This window comes from Terrapene carolina, unplaced genomic scaffold (genome assembly GCF_002925995.2).
Source record: "Terrapene carolina triunguis isolate 2854851 unplaced genomic scaffold, T_m_triunguis-2.0 Scaffold131, whole genome shotgun sequence".
NCBI lineage: Eukaryota > Metazoa > Chordata > Testudines > Emydidae > Terrapene > Terrapene triunguis.
In genome coordinates, this window is record NW_020664482.1 from 32,148,461 (window position 1) to 32,164,699 (window position 16,239).

A 16,239-nucleotide genomic window follows, 5' to 3' on the forward strand; every position below is an offset into this window, starting at 1 on the left:
TGGGTGGCTGGAGGATTGGAGAGTGCCCATCATCCCCCTTCCAGCCCCATGGAGTATCCCTGTAGAGAATGATATAGCCCAGGGGTGTTCTTTATTCAGTTGAACTTCCCCTACTTTAGGGGGCTCCAGGGACAGTTACTATCAAGGGGGAAGCCCTGGTAGGAAATCCACTCTGGAGCCACAATGCTAGGACAATGATAAGAGCTGGTACAGCTGCACCGACTTTCTGAAGGAATGGCTCTAACCCCTCACAAATCCCTGGGGATCTACCAAGCACAGCCCTTTTCTCAGAGGGATGACATGGTGGGATCTATATGAAGGAATCCTTACTCAGATCTCCTCTCTCAAAGAACCCTCCGATGGGTTTTACTGAAAGAGGGTTGAGTTCAGTCACCAACACTGATTTTTTGGTGTGCCTCTGATTTAGCATTCTAGGCCCTTCACAGAAACATTTTAATCATGAATCCTAGGAAGGCTCACACCCGTTTGGCAGTTACTGAGTGGCATTATCCATATCTGAAGCTATCTCAACAGCTGTAGCATCAGCACCTTCAAGATGAAAAGGAAATTAGAAAGAAGAAACATTTCTTAATTATGCTGTAGGCAACTTTCTACTAATACATCCCTTCAGTCCCATCCCAAGTGAAGGGAAGCTGACACATTGCATGTCCTACAGGCAAATTAGCAGCTGTCTGAGCCATGCCCATCACAGTACGTATTTGCACACAGGTGTGTATGTTTTTTTCTACTGGCTAGCAGCCAGAGATTTATATTTCACTCACAGCTTTTTTCCTGGAAGAGGGGGAGGAGGTGATAGTAATCTCTCCCCCCCCAGTGGGCTCAGTGCTTGCTGGTATGGCCAACAACTCTGACAGACACTTGGCCACTACTAGTCTTAACATCTCAATTAAAAAAAAGCCAAAGCATATGTAGTATATGGTGCCTTTTAATCCCATAGGATCTCAGCATACTTCAGAGCTCTGGGTCTGATCCAGTTCCCAATGAAGTAACTGGGAATATTGTTACTGACTCCCGTGGGCACAGCATTGTTGTGTACTCTGGTTAGAAAACTCTTTTGTATGCATTTGTTCTGCACCTAGCAAAATGGGTCATGATCCTTGATTGGAGCACCTCGGTGCTACCATAACACAAACAACAATACCCAGACAGCTCACTTCACTCACTACTGTAAGGCAGACACCTCTGAGTAAGACCTAACAACTGTTTAACAATGTACCCTACCGCTACACAAAAGGAAGAGGAAAATATTCTATCCATTTGAAACTGTTGGGGATTTTAGGAAGGTAGAATCTAATTATCTGAGATGGAATTTGTTTTTAGAAACTGTAGTCAACGCCCTGCTCTTTCAAAAAGAGCCATGTGATCAGACAGAAGACATGGTCACTGTTTGATTTTTCACTTAGGCGGTATCACCATCAGAGGAACATTGTCTCCCGCAAATGTGCTGGCGTCAGTGGTTCAGTAATAACGCAGCAGGCAGTGGAGCACACACATCACTCCTAGGTAGGTCTCCTTATCCAACTAATGGAGCCCATCTTAGCTTGTCAGATCTGATGGAATTGTAGCACAAAGGTGGTTACGGCTGAAGTAAACAATCTATCAGCCCAGCCATTTGCTACCAATCCTTCCTGGTTATACCCCAAACATTTGGAGATCTATTCACTTAGAGCGCAGCACAGTTTCTGTCTGTAAGAGTCACACTGGTACCAGCTCAGGTTATTAATTTGTTTACTTATAGCCACTTTTTCTCCTCTTCTTCCAGCTGCTTATGCTTTCTCATGCTTTGCCAGTATGAGAAAGCCAGAATATTCTGACACAGTAAATCCCGCCATTGTCATCGCTTGACAGCACTTTAAAGGCTAAGAAAACCACAAGTACAGTAGATGCCTTTAAAAATTCAGTGTTTGCCACTTCTCAATGATTGTGGCATCCGAGTTTTTCCTGTTCTGGGTACAGGAAGATATAGTCTCAGATCCTGAGCTGCTTTGTGCTTAATTGCTAGCACAACATGCCTCTCAAGCCACCTGAATATGATCACTCCAGTGTAATAGGATCTGCCAGCGGCCCAGAGCTGGAGGCATGGTTAGACAAACGGGAGTGAGTTCAAGACTGTTCAACCCTAGTGGTGTGTGGCTATAGTGTTAGCCCAGTGGGGCTGTTGGCAGTCAGCATTACTCAGATCAGCCTGCTCTATGTGACATCGCTGAGTGCAGCAGCAAACAACCAGCCCAGGATTGGGTGAGTGGAAATACCACGTTTGTAACCTCTTCTCTCCTCCTTCCTGAACTGCACTATATGCTCTTTAGCTTTCACCAACACTCTGACCCTGTGTCACTGTAGGTACCTGAAGTGGGGACAGCTGAGTTTTTAATGACAACCATTTTAGCCAGTATTTTTCATGTATATAGGATATCAAAATGCTCTATCAGCATCAAACTAATTACTCACAACAAAAGGTAGGAAGCGTAACCTCCATTTCACAGATGGGTAAACTCCCAGTTTCCTACTGTAGGCACTGAGCAACACTGTCTGCCTATATACAACACACACACACACACACACACACACACACACACACCCCTAAATGTTTAGATATTTTTAAACCACTTCCAAAATTACCTACAGTATTCCTTTTACATAGGAATGAGCTTATCAACAACCCCCAGGGGACCAAATTGACTTGTGGCATAACCCAGTAAGACTACTGAATTCACAAGCAGTGAATTTGGCCTATGCCGACTGAAAACCATAATTAAAATTGGGGTAGTTTACTTTAGAACATTTCACGTTAGCAACCTCTTCCTATTTTCTCCTCTTAATTTGCACAGGTAATTGCTGACTAATTAGTGCTCATTAGGAACACTGAAAAACATGAGATTAAACAAGTCTTGGAAAGCCCAACAGCAAAGGATTTCTGTTTTTGAGATCATTTGCTTCTACTAACTAGATATAAAGTTACAGGTAAAAGAAATACAATAAATCTAAAATGTGTAAAAAGCCCAAACCACATTATATATACAGTATTGGATAGTAAACAGACATACAAACAAGCATATGGTACAGAACAGTTCTATTACTGCAGGTCTTACCTGTATATAAATGTATATTTTAGGGTTTTATATATAACTAAGTGGCATTTTGAGCATTCTAAATTAAGGGAAAATATTACTGTGTCAGCAAAGAATCTAACAAATGTGATCACCAGCACCCAACACCTCTTTTCTGCTTTGTGTTAATTAGCTTCCTCTGTAGATCAGCTGCCAAAGAACAAAACACTACTATGTAAACAAGAAACTTGGAAAAAGTTGTATACTGCTGACAGTCCAATAATTTAAAAAGAGATTGAAAGGCAGTGGATGTGATGTGAACAACAAGAATAACTAACCAATGGTTAAATCCTGCAATCCTTACACATTTCTTCCTTCAGTTAAACTCCCATTGACTGCAATGGGACTTTGCAGAATAAGGACTTCTGGATTTATAGATATAGTGAAGCTCAGACTCAATGGACTGTGTTAATCTCTTTATAGTTCGGTCTTTTTAATGCTTACCCAATGAGTTGTGCCCAGAATTAAATCTTTCATACAGCTATAAAGATGTTTGTCACCAGGAAGGCAGCATGACAATGGGACATGTTTCGTTACATCAGTGAAAATCGGGGAGAGTAACTACTGAAGAAACTGAGATGAGAATCACACTCCATTCTCTTTGACTGTTAGGTTGTGTTGGTTATTACAATGGAACAGATGTTACCAGGGAAATGATCTGAGGTTCTTGAGCACATGAATACAATTAACAACTATCTATACTTTCTCTAAAAAGATTCCATAGATCAAACAAGTCTTGGGAATTTATGAAGTCAAGTCTCCAACTTTGCAGTGTTTTCTAGCTATTGCATTTATTCATCATTAAAAAAATCTAGTTAAGAGTTAATTAGAAGAAAATTGTGCTGGACAGATGGCTTTATTAGTGAAGATTTCTCAGGAAAAGCTTTGTGAATTCTTAAATTGACATTTTTAACAATCACTTTACACTTGTTAAAAGAAATGTTAAATATAGTAAGATTTTCTGTGTAGTCATTCCAGACTGTGTAGTGATAAAGCATCTCTGTAGAAGAGGCTCTAGCATTAGCTATGTGGAGACAGCTGGGTCACAGCAATATCCAAGTAGGATTATGCAAACATATGCAATGCCATGAACTGCATGATAACTTGTGATTTACACAGACAACATTCTTCGATAACTTAAGTGTCTGGCAAGATGATAAGTTACATTTTCTCCCAGGTCATTAGCACCTTGAATCGACACAAAGCCAGTCCACTCAAACAGTTTTCAGTTATTGTATCACATCAGTAGTTTCTCAGGTGAACAAGTGTAGATGCAGAACATTCTGGAATAGCTGTAGTCTGTGTTGGCAATATATGGATACTGGGTCCCACTGCACCAGAGATTCAGTAATGCTTGGGAAATGGCCTGCTCTCCTTGTCAGTACCTCTCCATTGTTGCCAAGCCATAGAATCCACGAGTAAAACTTCCAAAGTGCCTAAAGTGATTTAAGACCCCCAGTCCCATTTTCAAAAGTCACTTATGTACTTAGAAGACTGAGTCTCATTGAGTCCTGGTCTACACTAGGAATTTACAATGGTTTAGCTACATCCCCCAGGGATGTGAAAAATCCACACCTCTGAGAGATGTAGCTATACCGACCTACCCCCAGCATAGACCCCCCCCCCTCCCAGTGTAGATGCTCAGTTAGGCACCACAAGTCTTCCTTTCGCTGGAGAAGTGGAGGTAACAAGGTGGCTATCAGTCCAAGGCACCCTGAAAGCCATCACTCTAGCTACAGTGCTCAAGGTGTGAAAAATCCACACCCCTGAACATCACAGCTATACCCAAGAGATCCCTAATGAAGACAAAGCTACAGAAGAATCCTTCTGTCAGTCAACCTAGTGACTGTTGCTCAGGAAGGCAGAGTTCCACAGAGTAGAAAAGCCCGGCTATCGCTGAAGTCTGCGTCTACGCTACACTACTGTAGCACCCCTAGTATAGTACATGTTTAAAGTTTTCTTCACCGTACATATATTTTACTTAAAGGTTAGATTTCTTGTCTGTGTTGTCTCCCTGTTAATAGTATAGTATGGATTTACTTGATTTCATAGTTAATATCAAGATTGTTAAAAATGGTGTCTGTATAGGTATGTTAACACTCTGCTGTATGTTACTGGTGGTAGTTTAAAGTTTATAATTTTCTGTTTTGTTTTCTTTTGTAGTGTAATGTTTGTATTGAAAAGCAAAATTAATCAAAAACCTTAATCAAAAAAATTAAAGGTTTGATTTTACAGATGCCTATGAAGATCATGAAGAAGGGATAGGTTGTGAGGCAGGGTGAAGTGCCGTCTTCCTTTCTTCCCATCTGATCTGCCACTGCACCCCTTCTTTATAATAAATAAATCTATAGTGCTTGTATTGAGGGAGAAAATTGTACTTTAATGAAGAACTTAAAATGGGATGCCAATTTCCAATGCATACACACACCACAAAACTGATAATTATAATTTCCCTTTATTCTCACACATTTGCTATCCAATTTTAAACCTGTCTCTTTTAAAAGTGGCTTCACCGTCTCACAATTTTCTTTGAAAGGATAAAGTTGAACAGGTCACAGTGACCCATCCATAGTTCCCTTACAATCTTATTTCCTCTTTGATAACAGCAGGCAAGAGTCAAAGTTTTGTATTCAGGATTATATTAGGTTTAATATGTGGAAAGACAAAAAGAATGAGAAAAGAAGTGTTACTGTGTTTGAAATGAGAAGTTACTACTGGTGATACCAAAGACATTAACACTTCTTTGTGATGATCACTGGGTTGAAACGTGTCTGGACAATCAGGAAGTATGGAACAGGCAGGTCTCAGACTCATAAGGATACAATAATGTAGCACTTTTGCTGAATTGATTCCTTAGTGTGTTGAACAGCAGAGCAAACAGGAGTGATTCGAATTTATGAGCTGTTCAGCTAACCCACAATAGGGACTGGATGCAGTCGTACCTCTTGTGTCATCTTTCAGTCATGAATTATGAAAAAGCACTAAATTCACAGTATTTATAGAGCCATATCATAGGAATTCCTGAGTGAGTTGTATTTATGTTGTGGTACATGTTCAAATGTTTTGCACATCAAAAGGTTGATTGATATGAGGAGTCTGGATTCTCATCTCACAAGGGGCGAAGCAGGAGTAAGGCGATATCCATAAGTGTAAAACTTGTGTGAAAGGTGAATCACGCTCCAAATCTTTAAGGGTATGTATATGTATAACATAATTCTATATTTACAAACCCACTTCATAATAAAGAACAAAATGACTTTTATAAACAGCCCTCAAATAAGAATTAGTATTCAGGAAAAATGACACTGTAAGTAAGCAAGCATTAAGCCTAATATTTTTAAACAATAAATGCAGCATTACTGAATTATTTTTTCTAAAATAAAAGATCACAATAAAAGAAGTCACAGGAATCTCACTTCCAGTTTTGTCCAAAGCACTTTCCCTTAATGGAATGTTACTTGGGGTGGTGTATTATAATGGTGGCCAATAGCATTTTAGCCCATAAGTGGAATTACCTCATTCATCAATTAGTCCTTAAGTGACCTTAGAGTGTGGGGGACATTATGACCCTGGAAAGTCTTCACGCATGTGGAAACACCAAATACAGAGATTATGGACCAGAGGGTCTGCTAGTGTAAATGGATAAACTTCACAGATTTCAGTGGATCTAAAGATGATTTACATCAGCTGAGGATTTGTTTCTATAGTCATGTTTTCTCTCTCTCCCATGCATGCCTATTGTGAGCATGGCAGCACCAACGTGACTAAACCACAAACCCAGCTGAGATTTGCCTCTGTCTGTTTCATTTGCTAAAGATCTGGTTTGTTCCTTTCTCCTACCCCATCCCTGGGCTCAATGCTCTAACACCAAGTATAGGTATATAAGTAATGCCAATTAGTACTCAGAAGGGCCATCTCTTCTAACATTGTGAGACAAAGCTGCATGGCAACAGAAACACGGAGTAGAGCTATCATGAATCATTCATGGGGGGGCCTGCATGGTGGGGGGAGAGATACTGGGCCAATTAGTTGGATTGGAGAAGGGATAAGAGTACAGAATTGACAGATCTTATGGGGAAACAGTTTGTCATTGATGGGTTTTGTGAGGAAAGGAAGAATAAGAGTGTTAGACTGATGGATGAATTGAGGGTGAAGAGTAATTCACCCAGAAAATGTTACACATAACAATGAGATGCAAAACATTTTGAGTGAGCCTCTGGCAGCAACACGTCACGGCACCAATGCACACCTAGAGTAATTGAAGTGTATGGAAAGCAGATGAAGTGAATTCAGTTAATCCAGATTTACACACAGTGTATAGGGAGCATATTTGCCTAATTCTTTACTCATGCAAACTATATTTTATTATGATCACGTAGCCTTATGTTTTAGCTGAAGTCTCCAATCAGTAGTATAAGACAAAGAGCTTTCAGTACCTGTAACTTTTTCAAAATGCATTAATCCACTTTATTTTTAGAAACAAGAGTATTAATAATTTTGTAAGAGAAAAGATAATTCATTTCTGAAGAGATTTAATGAATCTGAACAGTAGCATGCCTTTTTTTCCTTGCTAACAGTGAAAGTAGCCCATATATAGTTCAGGTATATTTGGTTTTCATTGCTACTTCACCATTCATTTTTCATCTCTGTTCATTAATATTTGAGTGTCTTATTGTAACATGAGGCACTGACAGCCTGATCCAAAGCCTACTGAAATGAATGGGAGTCTTTCAACTGACTTTGATGGGTGCTGGATCAGGCCCTTTATGCACAGGGTGGAGTTTTTCTGCCATCCGTTACTGATTTGCATGTTTTTATTTTATTTTGACCCTTTTCTCTTGTTTTGCATTTCCCCCCCTACCAATACTGTTGTTGTACTAGTTATAAGAGCTTACCCTTGAAACTCTCTGCAGTTGCCTGCCCATCCTTAACTTGCAAGTTCTGAAGAAACATCTGTGTTTATTCATTTTCTAATGCTTCACAGCAGTCCCAAGAGCAAGCTAGATGTTATAAGACCAGAAGAAGAGCAAACACCAAAATCTTCTAAAGCAGCTGCTCTAAAGCAAGTGAGTCTGCTTGAAACGGCAACCATGGAAGCAAATACATAGTGCAAACAACTTATCACCGTGACTGTGTGGTTTCTCACAAACCATTCATAAAATTCATAGCTGCAGCTGACTCCCCTTGCCCTCTGTTCATATTAGCAAGAGTCAGCTGCAGCCAAGAATTTGGTGCATTGTTTGTTGGAAACCACAAGTGGCATGGCCAGTTCACACTAGAGCTAAATACATGCTTTAAGACTGTGAACATTTAAGGACACAGTAAAAAACACCCTCTATATCTGTACATCACCTAGTACAGTGAGGCCCTGACTGGTTGATGCCTCTACAAGTATAATTATTTAGCATTTATGGATGCTTAGATACCATGGATCTGAATACGACTAGGTGTAAAACATAATTCTGGGGGGGGGGGAACAGAAATCAGATTTTGCATAACATGTAACAAAAAGTGTTTCAGAGTTTCGAGGAGGGCTGGTGATGAACAAGATCTAAAAATCTAGGTAGATGGATGCATATGTTTTCTTCCCACATGCATCACAGTGGCTTACCTCCTGACACTTCAGAAATTAAGACACAGGACTTTTATTTATTTATTTTAGTGATTTGCCTCAATTTGTACAAATCTGCATTAGAGGTGGACTTGAATTACAATGTTCGTATCCAATCCCCAAATCTCAGCACATTGGGATTCAGTGTTTCAGCTCATCCCATTATAAAGAGAGGCCTGAATCATAGCGTTCAGATTTCAGTCTAAAATCCTCCCCACTAATGGGATGCGGGGATCATTATATTGTCATTCATGTAAAACTATACACTTGGCAACAGTGTCAGTGAGAGGCAGCCATTTTAGAACATGAGTGCTCATCTAATTGCTTCAATCAGTACTGGGCCTCTTTACTGTTAGGGCCAATCCTGCAAGGTGCAGAGCGCTGCATCTCAATTCATATGGAAGTTAATGCAATTGCAGGCCCACAAGTTCCCTCAGGAACGCCTCGGGACCTTGCATTTTCCTACTGAATGCAGACCCTAACATTACTGGTGAAGCCATCCCCCTAATTATTTTATGACTATAAGTACTTGAGAACAGAAGCGGATCCTTTAATGCTCCCGTTTGCTTGGAGATGTCATTTTTCCATTAAACATTTACATTGACTATCTCTTATGTGTGCCAGAGTTTTCCCCAATTTCTTCTGTGACAAGAGTTTGAAAATTCTGGCTAACACATACACATCCACACAGTTCCAAGATTAAAGCTGCATAACTGAGAGCCCCTAGGGAGAGACAGACGATTGTAACTGATTTAAGAAGGGACTGGAAGGTTGCTTGTTGTAACACCAGTAGGTGGTTCAGAACTATTATCTAGATCACCATCAATTGTAGATCCATCTCCACATCTGAAATGCTCTTAGGGGCAAACCCAGAGGGCTTTTTCTGGTGTCACACAGTCCCTATTGTCTACGACAGGAATGATAATTAAGGAAAGACACATGACCTGGCTCACAGAAAAGTGACCAGCCAGTTGTCTATATAACTTCCATCAACATACAGGTCCAAGAATTGGCACCATATTGGATTTTGTACAGCCACTTTATAAACATCACAGAGTTATTATGAAACATTTGTTGCAAGGCTGGGTAGCTGTTTCAATGCTGGTGATATGATATTTAAAACTATGAGCCATTACTGACTCGTTAAAAAAAAAGTACATTTTAAAATATTACTGTGGGTCCAATTTGGAAACGTGGAGTCCTAAGCCCCAGTGCACAATATATCACTTGCTTACTCAAATCAACACTGAAATGCCACAAAGAGGTGCTTTGGCGCCTGTGTACCAACTTGATTGCCCATGTATGGAATGGAGTACCTTAACATAGGCACTCAACATGCAAATTCAAGCTTGGTTTATGAAATCAAATCTTATTAAAAACCAATGCTTTAGGTTCCATTCTGAGTTGATGTGTTCCTTCCTTTAAGATGAGTTTAATTTGATTATATAAATATCCAGTGTCTCTTTTCCTTTAAGAAAATTGAAGGATTTTAGAATATTATACTTTGGAAAACAGTTATTTATAACCTAAATTAAGAACATGTTAAAAACAACAAATCCGCACAATTTGTTATGTATCAATGTCTAATCAGAGTGAAGAAAAATGATACTGCAAGGAAGCATGAAAATAACAGCTAATATCTTTCTGTAAACATGAGATTCATTTATAAAGGCAGATTCTTAATGGAAGCTGCCTTCTTCCCCACACACCCTAAAAGATATTTTGAAATCTACATAGCTGTTTTTCATTTGTAAGTAAGTTGTTCATTTCTTCGTTGTTTGTGATGTGACAACCCACATTCTGCATTCTGTTGATTATTCCAGCCTGGCACGGTGGCAAGAATAGATACGTACACTACAGTGCACAAATCTTAATAAAAACAATGACATTGTTTCTTAAACCATTGGAAGACCCGACTGCTAGAGTATTCAAACACTGCATGTTACAATGCTCTGCCTTACCGCAGCATGGCTCAGATCTTTATATTTTAATGGTATATATATTAAAATTACACAACTATGTTCCTGATTCTTCTACGAGGTGGAGTACACGTTCTCCCTTTCCTTTCCCCTGCTACACGTTGAGGCACTATTCATTCTGGGAATTTTAAAAGCAAAATGGGATGCTTAGCAAGTTATCTAAAGCCCGAATGTGTCTCCAGGTCACTCCTGTTTCAGACCTCCTCTTGACAAAAATAAAGCACTGTAGATAGCAAATAAGCAAAAATCAAGCAAAACAATCAGAAGTGAATGCCATCCCACTTCAAAAATATGTTGTAAGCCCCAACACCGGGTAAATAACTACATGCGTTTATGTGAAACCTACAGTGTTTTATATGTGCCCTGTCCTGTTTATAAATCCATTAAATAAATAATCCAAGCAGCCAAAAGAAAAATCCATACCATATTTTGCAGTGTGTTTACTCTTTTTCATGGGAACAAATCATAAGCAGGTGGAGAGGAAGACTGTACCTGTTAAAATTATCGTACTCACTGACCAATTATCACTTAATTAGCCTCGCAAGCATCAAAGGGAAATGGAGAAATGCATGCCATTTAAAATAGTAGTCTTAGAACTGGTGGTGACTTCTTATGGCTGTATGCTGGAAATTCTTTTTGTATTTTTTTTTCTTGCAGAAACGTTTGCTCTTCAGCCTCCCATGGCAACCATAAAAATCCTCATGTAAACCCCCAAGAAATTATCACAGCAAATTTCAAACTCAAATAGGATGAAATGAAACATCTGAGAAATGTAGACATGAGAAAAAAAACCAATAATTGCACAGAATTCAAAGATTCTAGTGAATCTGAATTTGCTCATTCTGAATTATGAGATAAGTCAGTAAAACAAGATGATTTTGAACTTTATAATGGCAGGGCTATTACTTAACACAAACAAATCACTCTTAGATTCTATGTGCAATACCCCTGCACTGAACTTTGAGACCAGCATCTCAAGTAAATTGTTCTAGTTTCCTTGTGGATAGAACCAAAATCTGGAGTTTACAGTGATTAAACAGAAGGGTTGGCAAATCTTCTGTTCACAGGCATACTGATGCCCAGGTTCTGGGAATAACCAAGAAGCCTGCAAATGCTTATTTGTAGAGATTGTCAAAAAAATTTAAAAAACATTTCGGGTGAAAAGTGGCCTTTTTCCCCACACACACCCCCCCCTTTTTTTCAGATTTATTCATAACCCCACCTCTTTTTCTTTCCTGTTTTCTCTTTTTAATTTTGCCACAGGAAAGCAGGGCCAGGGGATGGGAAAGAGAAAGAGGGGAAACACTGAAAAGTGTGAGTGGGATGTTATGCATAAAATATTTTGAAAATAATTCCTCATAAAAATCTCTCAGCATTGTGTTCTTTTACCAGCCCTAGATATTTGTAAACCATGTTATTATGTCTGTATAGATGTACAGAAATAGTGTAGTAAGCTGATATGGCTTTGGAGAAGCATAAAATAACCTCACCAGGCACGTATCCATTGTAACCTATTAACAGAACATGAAAACAGCTATTTTGTAACCTCAGTGACGCACTCCAGATATCATCACTTACTATTTATATAACAAACAGAACAGACAGGTAGGTGCTGTGCTGTGACCACTGCTTATTACACTTTTCTCACTATCACCTCAGGCTCTTCCTATCTGTTTGTTATAATCATACGTCTTCAGTTTTAAATACAGCTTTGTCATAAGGCAGCCCCGCCTGGAGCACCCTCCAGTGGCACGCTGTGACAGAACAGGTCCATCTGACTCACTTTCTGTCCTTCAGAGACCTCAGTAACTCCACACAAGCCTTCTTGACTCATTAATGCCCTCTGTCAAATTGGTATAGTTCAAAATAGTCCATAACAAAAATCCCAAAGGTAGTCCATTCTCATGCCCAGTGTAAATAGAGTCCTTCAAATCCCACATCCTCTATTCCATCGACATAGCACATACCCCTCTCCAGTGTCTGCCATCACACCTGGGTTCTTCTCTGGACCTCTCCTGACCTTTTACCAGGACAGCCAACCGAGCCCGTCCAACTATAGTGTAACTCAGCTTTTTTTGGCAGGAATTCCCCAAGCATTTCTGCTGGGCGATCATCCTTACCATCACCCATCACTCCCATTGTAGCCTTCACCTTTTCCAGCTGTCTGGTGTGCAGACATCAGTGGCTAAGTGTCACATTCTGAGGAGCAATCCAGACCAGTGAAAGCTTGTGTGGGTAGCTCAAAATGCTATGCTTTGCTGTTGTGGCTCCAAACCTGGGCTGCTCACAAACAGCATGCAGGTCACACCCTGAGTGTCTGTGTATAGCTACAGCCCTGTTCCAGCAACTCTGACCCCAGGAGTCTGTCAGCAACACATCAGCCACACTCGGGCTTCCAGCAGCCGTGGTTACCACTTGCTGGGTGACCCCAACAAACTCCCAGTCCCGAATTTTCCCCATACGTTAGTTCTGCACTGTCCAGTCCTCTCCTGTGCAGTTCAGATCTTAGAAGTCCATTGCCCCTGTAAGGGTCAATATGCAACAGTTTGCTATTTTAACTGGAGTTATCAAACAGTTCAGTTTAAATACAACACCGGATTGGTTTTGATTTAAAAAATAAAACAAGTTTATTTAATTACAAAGAGATATATTTTACGTGAGTATAGTATAAGGTATTATAGTCAGAAATGTTACAAGGGAAATAAAGATAAAACACTCTCGAGTAGCTAAGGCCTGGTCTACACTGGGGGGGGAGGGGCACGAATCAATCTAAGTTACACAACTTCAGCTATGTGAATAATGTAGCTGAAGTCGACGTACTTAGATCAACTTACCGTGGTGTCTTCACTGCAGTTAGTCGACTGCTGCCACTCCCCCGTCGACACTGCCTGTGCCGCTCGTCGAGTTGGAGTACAGGAGTCAACAGGAGAGCACTCGGGGGTCGATTTATCGCATCTAAACTAGACTCGATAAATCGACCCCCGCTGGATCGATCACTGCCCGCTGATCCGGCGGGTAGTTAAGACATACCCTAAAACTTAAATTAGACTTGGTTCAAGGTAAAATCTTTACCACACGTTCCCAGCAACATTGCTGACCAAATTTTCATGTCAGGATCCCTCCCAAAGTCAAAAGTCTTGGTTCCTTTGTCTTCTTAGGTGAAAGAGAATTCCTCTTGCTGTCCCAAGGACCCTATTACTACTTGTATGGAAATTGAGGTAAACACACATTTCTCTGGTTAGGACAGACTTGTTTAACAACTTCTGCCTAGTCTTTGTAGTCAGGGCTACGTGGGTTTGAACACATGCTAACATCATCATACGGGGGTATTCATAACTTTATATATAATGTTGCTACACACATTTCACCATGGCGTTATTGACCAGTGAGTTATTAGTTTTCAAATAATATCTCACAAGGCATACTTTTGTACAAAGACTATTAGAATAGTGTGTAGGGTGTGAATACAGGGGTGCATTCGGTCCCAGTACCCCTTCAACTGTTTCCCTACCTTCAGCCCTCTCTGGCCCTCAGCTCCAGCTCTCCAATTGGGAAGCCAGCAGGCACCTCCTTTGTTGCTCTCTTGCCTTCAACTTTCTCCAGCCCTCAAACTGTGGCTCTCTGGCTTGAGGACGTCAGCCAGGAAACCCTTGCTGCTGTCCTGCCTGCAGCCTTCTCTGGCCCTCTGGCTCCAACTCTCTAGTGTGGAGACATCAGCAAGTAATTCCCTCCCCACTGCTCCCCTTCCTACAGCCCTCTCTGACCCCTGGCTTTGGCTCTACAACTTGGAAGAAAGCAGGCAACTCCCTCTGCTGTTCTCCTGCCTTCAGAATGTCTCCCAGGAATCACCTACATCTTCCTTCATAGACTTCCTATAGTCTGCTTTTCTCCGGCAACTCTCATATGCCCGTTTCTTGATGCCATTCAGCGACTTCCCTCCTCTAGGGCCCCAGTGCCTTCTTTTAACCCTAAATGGGATCAACCAACTAGTCACAAGTACACTGGCCTCTTCTCTCAAATGGAGAGTGCCACCCTGTGACAAGGTTGTAAGCTCTTTGGGATATGGACCATTTTCTGGTGTACATTCATACAATGCCTAGCACAGTTGGGCCCCAGCACTGATAGTGGCCTCTAAATGCTACAGCAATACAAATTAATAACAACCAGCATTGCCATGTACTAAATGACCTATATATAGATAGATATAGATATTATATAAAGATAGAGTCCTCCTCTAAATGGGTTAGTGATACTATCACAACATCTGATATGCATTTCTGGATCACTAGAGATGCACCAGGTTGGATGTTAATCTCAAACCAGTTTTAGACAGGTGTAGCTCCTTTCACTTCCATGGAGGTACTCCTGATTTACACCAGCAAGAGAGCAGAATCAGGTCCATATAGTGCTGTTTATCCAAGAATTTCAAAACCCTGGTCAAATATTGATTTTGGCCTCATGTCAGACATATGCATACAAATTGCACAATCACCACAGGGCCTGTGATGTATTGTTCTTAATAAGCACAATTTTCTTCTTCAAAGCACTTTACAAACACTCATAGGTGCTGTAACTAGGGGTGATGGGTGTACTGCCGCATCCCCTGGCTTGAACCCCTTGGCAGGGTTTACAGTTTCATTCAATGGCTCTCAGCACCCCCATTATGCAACATGGGGAAACAGAAGCAGACATGCTAAGTGACTAGCCCAAGTTCACAGAAAAACCTCTATTGGAAGCAGGATTAGAACAAGTGTTTCTAGTTCCTAGTTTCATGCTCACGCCATAAGACAACACCACTATTATTGCTTATGTGCCCCAGAATGTAGAGAGAGTGATAGAACTGCAAAATTCCACAGAAGATATACAGAGCCTGCATGAGCCATCTTGTTCAGTTTTAAATGCCGTTACGCCGTGAGCAGCAAATTTTATCTTCTCACAACATAAAAAATATGCAACCCATTGCCTCAAAGAGCAATAAGGGGATAAAGATATCATGAAATTAATCAAAACCCTAGTGGAATAAAAAGACTGAGTCTGTGCCCTGCACATCTTGTGATAACTAAGTGATATATGTATCTCCTGATAACCATACCTCCTTTGGAGATTTGCAATTTCAGTGGCACTACACCACATCTCCCTTCGTGAAGCTAGCTGTCCAGGCTTAAGATGTTTTGTACATCTTATGTCTAGAAAATAATTGTGAAATGAAAGAAAAAAATAAAATGTCCAATCTTTTTCAGCTTTGTGGGTGTATATGCAAATTAACAATTACATAAACAAATACATAAAACAGGAAATACAGACCCTTCAGATTTACATAACAGCAGAGTTTGTATTCTCACAACAAGTTTAGTCCCTGATCCTTCAATAAGATCCATGCTGGTGAACCCTGGCACTCACACGGAGACTCACTGGAGTCAGTGGGGCTCCAGGCAGGAATAGGGTTCTGTCTGCATGGATTCAATTGACAGATCAGGACTGTAGTGAGGCGGCCTGGCTCCCAGTCGCCCCTGCGAGGGAC